Raw genomic sequence first — 11,578 nt, 5'->3', positions numbered from 1 at the left:
AAATGTTTGAGGTGAAACAAAATTCACCCCCATCTGTATTTAAGGGAATAATGAAATAAATACATTGCACTTCTCTGCACTTGACCTTGTTTACAGGTTTGTATGCTGGAAAGAGAAATTGCTCTTCCATGGCCTTTACAGAACCAGAGAGCACTGGGAAAGCAATAAATAGACCAGCCCTAGTCAGCCAAAAGGAAATCAAAAGAAGATCTGCATGGGAACACTGATTTAATCTCGTTAGCTTCTATAAGCTCATGGGTCCTTCATAAGCTTGTGAGACTTTTTCTTATTCTGTAAAAATAAGTGATATTTCTGTAAGGAAGCTACACCTCTGTACACTCTTTGCAAAAGGCAGTAGCAAAACTGAGCTGACATTCTTGTGAATCACCTTGCAATGCTGTTGCAGGCTCATACTCTTCATTGATGTCAACAGAGAACAATACTACGTAAAAGCTCTGTGATATGAATTATTCTTTTCCACCTTTTATTTTGCCTTTCTTTCCTGTGTGTGCTTCACAGTCCAAGTTCACTAGCTTCTAATAGAAAACTCATTTATTATAAATTCTTTCAAAACTGCAATGCAATCACATAGATGCCAGACCTCTTACGTTTGGGGCACATCTTAAGCTGCCAATGAAGTGCTCTTGTTCTGATGTTCTGTGGTCAGCTCAACCCTTCCACCTGAATAATTTTGGATTTTACATGAATTTTCTTAATAAATATTTAGATCTTGGTCTCCATCTCTCAGAGTCTGCTTTCAGGACTTTTTTTAATCCTTTCACCATCACTTCAATTTGGTTATCAACCCTCTGCAAATATCTGCAACCTACTGCTATAGCAGTGAATCCACTTATTAAGCATTCTCTTTGCTAGGACTATGTATGAGCTGGAAGTCTAAGTTCAGTGCTACAGAAGTAGTCCAGAGTGCAGTACCTTATGCCTCGAATTTTAAGCAGGAGACTCATTCTTTCATTTGTTGCTTTGTGCTTCCCAACAGTGTGGGTTCTGGTGCACTGTCTCTGCCCCTTCTTGCTCTCGGTCTCCATAAATTACACGAAGGTAATTAGCAGATCTGACATGCACCAACCAAGTGAAGCTGCTTCAGGGAGCCTGAAGCAGAGAAAGCTGAAATAATATTCTAAAGGAAGTCACAATCCCTAAAAGTAGCTTAACACTGTGAACCCAGATATGATACATAAACTCATACAATACACTAAATCAGTATACAGTCTTTCTGCAACAATACATCCATGCCAAAAGTTGAAACTGAAGTCTCACAGGCTACTTACTGTTCCAGTAGTTCAAGAAGCACTGACGTATCTTCAGTCTTATAAATGGAACTGTAGCACCTTTAACTCCATGCAAAATTTATGAGTGCTTCTGTCATACTTTATGAGATTAATTTAGTCTCTCTTGTATGGGGTTAACTCATCCTTTCTCCACAAGAACTTACTGTGTTTGAAATAGGAAACTCTTTGCTAAACTTATATGCAAAATGGAAGTACACAGAAGGTGGAAACAGGGGCAGGCTGCCCAGGAGCAATATAGGAATATTGCCTGAGCATGGAGTGGAGGTGGCATGCACCTATGTGAGGTGAACAATGTCATCACAAGGCTGCTGTTTATCACCTTTCAGAAGTCATGGAAATCTAGGAGGTTCCCAACAACTGGATAAGGATAACTGGTAGGACTATCTCCAAGAACAAAAAAAAGACCAACCAGATTATCCTCAACTCAGTTCTTAAGAAGGCTATGGAACAAACCCTTCCCAAAGCCATTCAGTTCCTGGGAAGGACATGGAACAAACCCTTCCTAAAGCCATTTTTAGCTACATGAAGGATAAGACATTTTTGAATGTCTAGCATGGATTCAGTGAGGGCATATCATACCTGGCTAACCTTATTGCCTTCTACAATGAGATGAATGGCTCTGTGAATAGAGCAATGAGTAGATAAGAGCAGAAGAGATTCAGAGCAGCCCTGCAGAGAACTTGGGGGTGTTGGTCAATGAGAAAATGAACATGAGCTGGCAGTGTGCACTCACAGCCCAGAAAGCCAAGCATATCCTGGGCTGCATCAAAAGCTCTGCTCTTGTGAGACCTCACTTGGAGTATTGTGTGCAGTTCTGGTGTCCTCAACATAAAAAGGACATGGATCTGTTGGAACAAGTCCAGAGGAGTGCTGTGAGAATGATCAGGGGACTGGAGCACCTCCCGTACGAAGACAGGCTGAGAAAGTTGGGACTGTTCAGCCTGGAGAAGAGAAGGCTGTGTGGAGACCTCATAGCAGCCTTCCAGTATCTGAAGAGGACCTATAGGGATGCTGGGTACGGACTCTTCATTAGGGACTGTAATGAGAGAACAAGGGGCAATGGGTCAGAACATAAACAGGGAAAGTTTAGATTGGATATAAGGAGAAAATTCTTTCCTGTAAGGGTGGTGAGGCACTGGAATAGGTTGCTCCAGGAAGCTGTGAATGCTCCATCCCTGGCACTGTTCAAGGCGAGGTTGGACAGAGCCTTGGGTGTCATGGTTTAGTGTGAGGTGTCCCTGCCCATGGCAGGGGGGTTGTAACCAGATGATCTTAAGGTCCATTCCAACCCTAAGTATTCTATGATTCTATGATGATATATACCTTGTCTTCAGAAGGCCATAGTATTCCAGTATTCCACAGTGTTCCTATGGACAAAATTAAGACTTTTTCCTTTTTTTTTTTTTTTTTTTTTTTTTTAATGGATAAGTGGAAAATAAGGTGGGTGGAAAATTCGCTGAACCATTATGCTCAAATGGTGTTCATCAATGTCACAAAATTCAGCCAGTGCCCTGTTATGTGTGGCATCCTCAGGAATAAATACTGAGACCAACAATGTTTAATGTCTCTCAATTATGTGTGTAATTTTGCAAGTCTGCAATAGACACTAAAATGGAAGGGAGGAGGAAGAGGAGGACAGGGTCTGAAATGCTGCTGGCAAGACTCTTATTTAAAAGGTCCTCCATAAGAACCCATTTTGCTTAGTCAAAACACTTGACTTAACACTCTTTAACACTTGACTTAACACTCTTAGTTTTCAGTTTTCTAAAGAATTTTGTTTGAACCATGCTTTTACAAATGCAGCTCTCCATAAAAGGGAAATGTGAAGATTTTATGGAGAACAGCAACATGAGAAAACAGTATGGCAGTCTGTCAAAAGCTGATTAAAATAAGCAGCAAAGAAGTTGATTCAATTGTAATCCCAAGGAACTGTACCAGCAAGTACCGATTTGGCCCTAGGAGCCTCTTCTTCTCTTGCACATGTATCTTACTCTTTTTTCATCTGATGATAAGGGGGAGGAGAGAGGAGAGCAATAGTTTTCAAGATTGTTTGGGATGAGAAGACAACACTGTGGCAAAAATAGCAGCAGAGATTTCATGACATGCAGCTGGGCAAAATTCCAGCCATGCTTAATATCAGCAAAGTGATGTATGTAGGGATCAGTATAGTCCCTGCATATAGACAAGAAAGCCAACAAGTGATTAGGAGGATAAGTGTGAAAGGTCTAGGAGGAAGAGTTTCTAGATGAGGGTACATCTGTTGGGGATGGGAAGTTGCAGAGACTCTCTGAACTGACGTCAGTCTTTGATTTAGAGACAGAGACTGTAATTTAAGAAATATCATTCAAAATGAGCAAACCCTCAATAGACAGCATGGAGTGAGTGCATCTGCTAGGCAGCAGATGTAATTAGTATTATCCTGGCCAGAGCCTGCAGGTAGACACAGACCTCTCAGGGCCCTGTCTGCAGTGAGCGCAGCAGCACCATGTTCACAGCACTGGGACGGAATGCAATGAACTTATGGACCCACTTATAAATCTGGATCTTATTCACCAGTACAGAATGGTACATAGTAATAAATTACTGAATTCTTGGAGGTAGTAACTTCAGGGCTGTGCAGCTGCTCTAATACTGCCTTCAGAGTTGTGACTATGTGTTGCAATGCAGTATTCAGTTCTGTGTGCATATGTACTTGGATCATGTTAAACACTTTACATTTGTAGGAGAATTTGTCCTGTGCAGTACTTTTTATTTTGCATCAGTTTTGTTGCCATGGCATGGTAGTGATTGAGCAATCTGACTTGGCCTGTCCTCACAAATTAAACAGAAATTCAGTTACTCTTGTAAGTCAGGTTCTGTGTGGTGTGGGCACTTAAAGCCCTCATTTAATCCTCTAGGAAAAAAAAAAAAAAAAAGCTTATTATCTATCAGAATTTGGCCCTCTTATTTCCTGCCTACCATTTTGCATTTGGTTTTCTACTATTTTTCTTACTGTATATTTGAACACTAAAGGATTGTTTAATACCACTCTGAAACATAATTTATGGAGTTAAAATTAAGACCCTGCTTCATTGCACAAAACATGCAATGGGTGAATCTGAAGTATTTTCTAGTTTATTGATTTCTTTTAATTCAAGTGATATTTATTCTTAATTACTAAATTCTTCCTCTTGGTTGTTAGAAGCTTCAGTGCTAATAGTTCTCCAAAACTAATGGAATCTAGCAATATTCAATTACATTCTATTTAATTCGGTGAGTCATATTTGTTTCCCTATGTGAACATGTTTTTTTCTCTATGTGAACACATTCTGTGGCAGAATAGGCTCATATTTCTGTGGTGACTGAGCTTGATGATTCTTTCAGGCCAGGTATTTTTGCACTTGTGTCACCTTTTCAGACATATGTGCTCCACGGACCCTGATCCTTTTCTAATAGCCAGTGCTTACAATAGCAGAAAAAGTGGTGTCAGGGTTGGTGCCAAAGCTGCTGTGTCTTGGAAGTTTTCACATCACACCTGTGTGATGCTGATTCTGCCCAAGATCCAGGAGATGTTGCCACCTTCCCAGAAGCAGCACACAATTAACCCCTGGGGAGTTACTGTTGCAGGCTGCAACAGCAAGCATTTCCAGTAGATCCTGAAGACAATGAGATAACTCATCATTTCATAGGATGAGGTTCCCTTTCCAGTGCTATCTTCAGTTTAAGAAGCAGGAAGTTGATTGTCATGCTATAAGTGCCAAGCTGTGGTTGGGAGCACTTCCTACATCTGTGTTCAGAAAGTAACTAACCATTTTTCACAGCACTGTTGTCCTGTGAAACAAACTGTGAAGACAAGCAAAGAACCTGAAACAGACCTGATATGAAGGAAGTCATAGTAGGTAGGGAACTGCAAATTAGGTGTAGCAGAATGGACAATGGCAGGCCTCTGGGACTTAAATTGAAGAGAACAGGGAGGAAGAAGGAAAGGGTGCCCAAAAGTTACTTAGACAGATGGAGAGCGTAAGTCACCAGGGAATCTTCCTGGGAAATACAAGCACCCTTGCATGAGAAACAAGAGAGCAGGGCTGACATGTAAAATATGTTAGTCACCATCCTCTGTTTCCACACATCTCTATTATTCTAGTTTTTAAGGATTTGGATAAACCTCAAAGACGCTAAGCAAACTGAGAACAGTTCTTAGAGTAAACACTGAGCTCAGAGATTAGAAAAATCAGTATTGACAGTTGCTGTGCTTCTCACACTCTCCAAGATGCCATGTTATCTGTTCTTCCTCCCACCCCCCAGGCTCTAAACCTGCTTCAGCACTGTAATATAATATATAATGGGTTGCATTATATCAGAACAAGGAATACATGAAGATTTCAGTCTTTTGGCTTTTGAGGATTTTTTTTGTTGTTATCTTTCTTTAATAAGCATCTCCTCATTGCTTGAAAATGTCATTCTAGCCAAAGATCTTCTATAATTAAAGAGCAAAACTGTCCAACTAATTAGAAGTTTTCTCTTCCCCTAAGCATAGCTCTGGGCATAGAAACAGGGAGTTTAAGGCAAACTGCACAGCAGTAGGAGTAATTGAATTATTTAAAATGAATGTCTACTTTCTAAACCATGTTCAGTGGGAAAAAAATAAGCAGCAAGGTCAGGAACAATGGAAAAACGATAGGGGATTTTTCTTGGGAAAGTAATCAAAGCAAAAGTTACCAAAATCCTCTCTTAAATTGCATTGAAACAGCAGGATTTTGTGAAAGCCACTGACTGTCAGGCCCCTAGGGCTTCTGGCCTTGATTATGCAATTGCTGCACAGGCAGGACTGGCTGCCAGCAGTGGCTTTCCCATGAATTTCTTAAAATACTACAATAAGATACAAGTTTAGGTGCTTTTCATTCAGAAGATATTGCCTGTGATAGAAATCCTTGGGTTTGTTCTCACTTTCTGATGATGAAGGGAGGGAAAATACTTGTCTAATTAGGTACATCTCATCCCAGATTCCCTGTTGCAAATCTCCCATCTCTGATAATGAGGTGTTCCTGCTCCCTCTGCAGGGGCTAAGCAGGCTGCAGTCAAAAAAAAAGCCAGCTTTTGCATGCCTAAGAACCAGGTGAAAGCATAAGCCTGACCATAATTGTCCTCTCATTAGTGCAGTGTTGAAAAATTGCTCAGAGGGAGCAAATATTATTTGGACTCTTTTATAACTGCCTTTCTCACTGTTTTTTGCAGTGTGATAATGGCAAAAACACAAGGCGCTTTGCTTTGTGCTTGTGATGATTGCTTTTTCTGTTTTTTTCCAGGCTGTGCTTCAGTGTACAGGGTGATATGGCATCTTAGGGACCAGCAACTCACCCTCTTTCACTGGTGGAACGTCAGTGCTATCAGTACTGCCTGGTAGAAAGGAGACAGTTAAACGTGGCAGAACAAAAGAGAAGCAATATATAAACACACCTGTGCTAACAAAAGTTCCTTATAGCAAACTTTGAAAAAAGCTCTGTTTAATGTGCATTTCAATAGGGTTTCATTCCTTTAATGAAGCTGCACTTCACTTATTTACCTTAAAATACTTATGTGGCTGTCACCCAAGTGTCTGAAATAGAGATAACAACTACACCCCTTTCTTCTTCCTTGGAGACAGGAGAAATGGATTGATTAATTTATCATAGGTTTTCATTTGTTTTATGTTTGTATGGATGACTGGGCACAATGTGCTGGAGACTGGATGAGAATAAATTATCAAAGGAGAGCTGTAGCAGAGCTGAATAAAGGGAGATCTGTGAATGTTCACTTCAACTGAGGGTGCTTTCCATAACCTGAAGCCCTTCTCCTAGTGAGCTCCATTATTGATATGATGTATGCTGCATTTGCTAAAAATTTTGAATTTTCAGGCTGCCTAGATTCATGTCTATATTTTGTCTTCTACCATCAGTTTGGCACCCATCCACATATTTTATTGGTTTATGCAGTGGTCACTACAATGATCACTGTGCAGTGGTCACTACAATGTTTTGTCACTTGGATTCTTTGAGCAACCAAACATATACATATATTAAGAATTTGCATTTAAAAAAAAGACTTACAACTAAATTCTTATTTTCTATGATATAAATATAGTATTCTTAGAATAGAAATAAAAGGTGTTCTTTTTTGTAAATCCTTAGCTATGACAACTGGAAGATGAAACTTGTTTCTTGCTCACACCTGTGGGAAAGGAAGAGGAAGAAAAGATGCCCACCTCCTAAGGAAACTTTTAGCTGGTGAACAGAGATTTGAAACTGCTCTTTACATGATGCTCCACAATTATTTGGGCACAGAGTGGTGGAATTTTGTCAATGAACTCAGTGAAAACTTCACCCTTGGCTTTGAAGAAAGTCTCTTTACCCAAAGCTAATAAATCCTTTTCCAGTGGCAAACAGGCTGTAAAGATGCCTCTAGGCTGAAGAGAAGTGTAAACTGGCCAGAGAGGCCTTTTCTTATTGCACTGGAATGCAGTGATGTGGAGGAGGGGGGAAGCACCAGGGTAAACCACACAGCTTCAAGGGGCCTTTAACTGCACACAGATAATGCTGCAAAGGCTTGTTCTTGGCTCCCCTGATGCCTATTTGGAGTATTGCACACACGTACAGTTACCAGCCAGCTGTACCCAAGCAGCATGAGAGACAAACAGCTTAACCTGGCACCAGGTAGAGCCTGGAAGCAACTCTGTTAAAAACTGTTGAAATGCAATGCCTTTGTCTCTTGGGGTTTTATAACACTTTAATGTCCCAAACTGCATTCACCTAAAAGTCTGTACATGCATTTCACTGGTGCAAGATTTTTAGTTGTTTCAATATTCTCCTATAATCTGAGGCAGAGAGAGGAACTGGTCACTGCACAGTGAGCTCTCTTGCCTGCTTTCTAAGATAGCAAAGATGACTGATTAGTATGAAATGAAATTGTGCAACCATATTAAAACCTAGAGATTTTGTAGAGTGGCTTATCTTTGAATTACTGTTTAAATTAGCTTGTCATTTCCTTTAGTTCTTTCCTGCACCATCAATGGATTCGTGTTTGCCTTTTCTGATTATTTTGTTTTCAACTGTTCTTGCCCCTGCTACAATAGAATATGAGGTATAAAGAAACACTACAAAATTCAATAATTTACAAGACTAATTAAAAAGGCAACCAATGAGTTAATTTTGAAGGAGGCAGTAGAAAACAGTTAAGAATTTAAAACAGGAAGGGATAATACATTAATATCAGACTTTATAGATACATTTAAGTATATAAGGAATGGATATTTGTTTTTAGACAAACCATCAGACTACAGCCAAAAAAGAAAAAAAAGAAAGCTAATAATTTTATATGAACAACTGGAGATACCAGATATAGACAGAAGTTTTCAAGGACAAGAGGGTAGAACCTTCTGAAAGGTTAAAATTTCATCTCTAGATATTTAAACATAAATAATTTTGAAAATTGCAGACCATGTTTGTACATTATGGTATTATTATTATTTTTGTTTATGGCCTATAAGTGCATTGGCAAAAACGATTTTGGGACACATAAGATTCTCTGTTTCCCACAGCCAGCCTTTAGAGATCAGAGACATACCCCAGAATTCAGGAAGCTCATTTAAACAGCAGTTAATCTGTCTCAAAGGACCGGAGATCTGCATTAACCATGCATTTGAACCCCTTCTGGAGAATCTAGGCACTTTATTTCCGATACATATATTCTTCCCCTTGAGGAGACAAAAGAGATCTATAGATCTTTTGTGGAAATGGCTGGCTTTATAAATTATTGAGGCATAAATGCAATAATTAGCTGGCTTTTGTCAGCACCATATTCCATATATAGCAGAGCTGCTAATCTCTTACTGTTTTTCAGGGCTTTTGTCTCCTTAGTAGATTATATATAACTGTATGACTGGTTTTGATCACTTTGTAATGAATATTGTATCATAGTGCGCTAAGTAGACTAGTATCAACGTGTTACTAACTTCTTTAGGATTAAAATGCATGTGAGTAGTTTTAAGAAGTATTCGCATTCACTGGAAAAATCCAGCGATTTCCAAACAATTAGATTCTGCCGATTAGGACAGCTTTTGATTGTACACAACATTATTTTCATGTTACTAGGCATACTAAGTCCACATGATGCTGTTTCAGTTCTAAATTGCTTACAAAGACAATTCATCGTCTCCACCCTGAAGTGTATACATCCATCGTGTGCTTCAGGGGATGGTATGATTATTTTCATCCTCCTTTACAGATTAAAAAACGCAACAGTGAGAGCTGAACAGGTTTATTAGACCTCACAGTGCAGGCCAAGCTAAGCAAGAAATGTAGCTGTAGGATACACTGATGTTCTAACTATTAGAAGCATGTGGCCTTCCTAGAAAAGTTGGGTAAAGACAGATCTACACTTTATTTCATTATCCAGATTCGGATTTTGAGAACTTTTAGCTAAACAAGTAATCCAGTTTATTTCAGCATGTTAATAGATGCAAGTGTCTCAGATGTAACTCACTACATCCACCCTCCTGGATTTTCTCCATTGTTCTTTGTGCTTATGCAGTGTTAGTTTGGGTTGGTTTATGAAAGCTCTTAGGGCACATACATTTTCCCTTCTGTGGCAGATGGCGACTGGTCAACTGAACACTGGTGCTGAATTGAGCCTGCTAACTTCTCTGTCTAGTTTGAATGTTCTTCTAGAGTTGAGCAGGCATCAAATCCCAAAGGACAGAGTCGTTTGTCACCACAATCCAAACCATTTTTTCAACACAGAAGGCCTGTGCAATGAATCAAAATGCTGCACTCAGACTCTTGTAAGCATTTCACGTGCAGAGCATTACTCTGCTTAACACGTTTCAAACTACAGTAACTGCTAATAATATAAAAAGCAGTGACAAATCAGAGAATATCGCTTTCAACAATCATGCATGACTTACCATGGCAAACACATCCTCACTGAGTAAGGGGAGTGCTCAGCATCCGTTTCAGGCCTCCTGCTGCAGCCTTTTATGCTTTTTATTTTTATCCCATTTGTCAAAATAACAGCCTTTATCAGTGCTGATTGCAGAGATTTTGACTCCTTACCTGCTGGGTTCCCCCTCTGCTCCATAGGGGTTTCCTAATTGAATATTTCCCCTGTGAATAGAAAAGCTCTGAATAAGAACAGGAAAAAAATTAAGTCTCAAAACCTCCCATGAATCTTATTCCCCAGTCATGCACACAAGCTCCTTTTTCTTTCCAAATTGCAGAATATTCTTCTTTCAGCGAGCATACTCAGCTTTTTCTGAAGGTAGTCACACTTATTATACGCTGAACATTGTAAATGAACTGATGCAAGAGCCTAACATGAGGAAGAGGAGAAGCAGAGAGAGATATTAATTCAAAGTAAGTTATAAGGTGTCTGGTTTGCTTAGAGACATTGGAGCCTCATTTCTCACGTTTGCAAGTCAAAAGCAAGGAATCGTTTACTGCTTGCACTGAGACCTGGCATTAACACTTCCTGCCCATGTCATTGTGGATGGTGTAGGATTGAAGTATGAATAGTGAACTCTCGTGTATGCCACTATTATTCCTGCATGCTGTCATTCACTTGAGGACGGATTAAAAGCTTGTGTTTCAGCTTCTGACATGTGTGAAAGGTGGTGCTCTGGACTGAGCCAGGAGGACTTTATCTGCCAGCTTCTTACCCCGACTGTGGTGGTTACTGCAGATGCTCATGTTTCATCATGTCTCATCAGAAGCTGCTACTCAGGTGCTTTTGCTGCATCCCTCAGCAGAGGAGGCACAAGTGGAACCTGTCTGTGAAAAAACAAATGAACAAACAAACAAACAAACAAATAGTGTCAGTGAGGCTGTTGTGCACACTTGGCTTCTTCAAAGCAAAGCAAACTTTCATAGGAAAGGGAGGCTCTGCTGTATTGTTCCCTGGGATTTCTCAACTGTTTCCCAAGTTTTAGAAAGATCCCTACTTCTCTGCACACAAAACAAACAAACAAACAAATACATTAAATAAATGAATGGATGAGCAAATAAATAAATAGTTAAATGGATGGTGAGAATGTCTGCAAAGGAGGGAATCAGAAAGCACAGATAAGCATGGGAAGGACTTAAAAGAGCTGAAGGGAAGTTCTCTCTACATCCCTGCTTCTTCATCCTCTAAACCCTCATAGATTTATTTTTTTGGCTTTTTTAAAGGGGACTTTGCTGCACAGATGCTTGTGGAGATAGTCTTACAAAGAAATTCTGTGTAATCTTTTGATTGCATAAGCTCACAATAATGAGAAAAGC

Source organism: Neopsephotus bourkii, unplaced genomic scaffold (assembly GCF_033783945.1).
Source record: "Neopsephotus bourkii isolate Nb327-2 ecotype Australia unplaced genomic scaffold, CSIRO-AGI_Nbou_v1 NB_1508, whole genome shotgun sequence".
Classification (NCBI taxonomy): Eukaryota; Metazoa; Chordata; class Aves; order Psittaciformes; family Psittacidae; genus Neopsephotus; species Neopsephotus bourkii.
This window is presented reverse-complemented; position numbering follows the sequence as displayed.